Raw genomic sequence first — 2,500 nt, 5'->3', positions numbered from 1 at the left:
GGGGAAATCGGCAGCGCAGATTTTTCGATGAACATGGGCTGGAAGATGGACTGTCCAGGCCAGGCAGGGAAATTCGTCAAGGGGACACGCTGACGAAACAGCGCTGGTTCAGGCACGGCGGGCAGTGTTGGAATCGGCAGCGCCGACGAAATCGGCAAAGTCGGCAGAATCGGCAGCGGGTGCTGGCGATGAGTCTGGACGATTTATAGTCCAGGGCTTGATGGAAAAGACTGTTGGTCCAGACAATGGGGCAGTGGCAGCGCGGATTTGTGCAGCTGCAGGTTCGTCGGGGAAAATCGGAAGCGCAGATTTTTCGACGAACAGGGGCTGGGCGCTGGACTGGCCGGGCCAGGCAGGAAAATTCGTCAGGGGGCCACGCTGACGAAAACAGGGGCTGCGGAGTGGAAAATCGGCAGCGCAGATTTTTCGACGAACAGGGGCTGGACCGGCCGGGCCAGGCAGGAAAATTCGTCAGGGGGGCACGCTGACGAAAAGAGGGGCTGCCGCGTGGAAAATCGGCAGCGCAGATTTTTCGAAGAACAGGGGCTGGACTGGCCGGGCCAGGCAGGAAAATTCGTCAGGGGGGCACGCTGACGAAAAGAGGGGCTGCCGCGTGGAAAATCGGCAGCGCAGATTTTTCGACGAACAGGGGCTGGACGCTGGACTGGGCCAGGCAGGAAAATTCGTCAGGGGGCACGCTGACGAAAAGAGGGGCTGCCGCGTGGAAAATCGGCAGCGCAGATTTTTCGACGAACATTCGTCAGGGGGGCACGCTGACGAAAAGAGGGGCTGCCGCGTGGAAAATCGGCAGCGCAGATTTTTCGACGAACATTCGTCAGGGGGGCACGCTGAGGAAAACAGGGGCTGCCGCGTGGAAAATCGGCAGCGCAGATTTTTCGACGAACAGGGGCTGGATGCTGGACCGGCCGGGCCAGGCAGGAAAATTCGTCAGGGGGGCACGCTGACGAAAAGAGGGGCTGCCGCGTGGAAAATCGGCAGCGCAGATTTTTCGACGAACAGGGGCTGGACTGGCCGGGCCAGGCAGGAAAATTCGTCAGGGGGGCACGCTGACGAAAAGAGGGGCTGCCGCGTGGAAAATCGGCAGCGCAGATTTTTCGACGAACAGGGGCTGGACGCTGGACTGGGCCAGGCAGGAAAATTCGTCAGGGGGGCACGCTGACGAAAACAGGGGCTGCCGCGTGGAAAATCGGCAGCGCAGATTTTTCGACGAACATTCGTCAGGGGGGCACGCTGACGAAAAGAGGGGCTGCCGCGTGGAAAATCGGCAGCGCAGATTTTTCGACGAACATTCGTCAGGGGGGCACGCTGAGGAAAACAGGGGTTGCCGCGTGGAAAATCGGCAGCGCAGATTTTTCGACGAACAGGGGCTGGATGCTGGACCGGCCGGGCCAGGCAGGAAAATTCGTCAGGGGGGCACGCTGACGAAAAGAGGGGCTGCCGCGTGGAAAATCGGCAGCGCAGATTTTTCGACGAACAGGGGCTGGACTGGCCGGGCCAGGCAGGAAAATTCGTCAGGGGGGCACGCTGACGAAAAGAGGGGCTGCCGCGTGGAAAATCGGCAGCGCAGATTTTTCGACGAACAGGGGCTGGACGCTGGACTGGGCCAGGCAGGAAAATTCGTCAGGGGGGCACGCTGACGAAAACAGGGGCTGCCGCGTGGAAAATCGGCAGCGCAGATTTTTCGACGAACATTCGTCAGGGGGGCACGCTGACGAAAAGAGGGGCTGCCGCGTGGAAAATCGGCAGCGCAGATTTTTCGACGAACATTCGTCAGGGGGGCACGCTGAGGAAAACAGGGGTTGCCGCGTGGAAAATCGGCAGCGCAGATTTTTCGACGAACAGGGGCTGGATGCTGGACCGGCCGGGCCAGGCAGGAAAATTCGTCAGGGGGGCACGCTGACGAAAAGAGGGGCTGCCGCGTGGAAAATCGGCAGCGCAGATTTTTCGACGAACAGGGGCTGGACTGGCCGGGCCAGGCAGGAAAATTCGTCAGGGGGGCACGCTGACGAAAAGAGGGGCTGCCGCGTGGAAAATCGGCAGCGCAGATTTTTCGACGAACAGGGGCTGGACGCTGGACTGGGCCAGGCAGGAAAATTCGTCAGGGGGGCACGCTGACGAAAACAGGGGCTGCCGCGTGGAATGGCAGCCTACACGCAGATGCGAATTCGGCAGCGCACGATGGCTTGAGCAGGTCATGGGTTCGACTTGGCGCGATCTGAAACCTGGACGAGGGACTGTCGACGCTGGACGAGCCAGCGCGGTGGCCTGTCGTGCCCCGTTCAGGGGGGGCCTGCCGCGGAGACAGCCCTCGCGGGCTCGACAGCGCAGGCCAGCGTCCCCGACGTCGCTGGCCGCGGCAGGCGAGCTGCCGGGGTTCCCGCATTCCTACAAGAAAACGTCGTGCTTTCCACATGAAACCAATCCAGTAAAATCAGCCATATTTTTATGAGGCTGCCCACTGAATTTGGGGTCATTCCGG

The sequence above is a fragment of the Populus nigra genome, chromosome 2, assembly GCF_951802175.1.
Source record: "Populus nigra chromosome 2, ddPopNigr1.1, whole genome shotgun sequence".
In the NCBI taxonomy this organism is placed as follows: domain Eukaryota; kingdom Viridiplantae; phylum Streptophyta; class Magnoliopsida; order Malpighiales; family Salicaceae; genus Populus; species Populus nigra.
The sequence above is the reverse complement of the archived record's forward strand: the minus strand, read 5'-3'. Positions refer to the sequence as shown.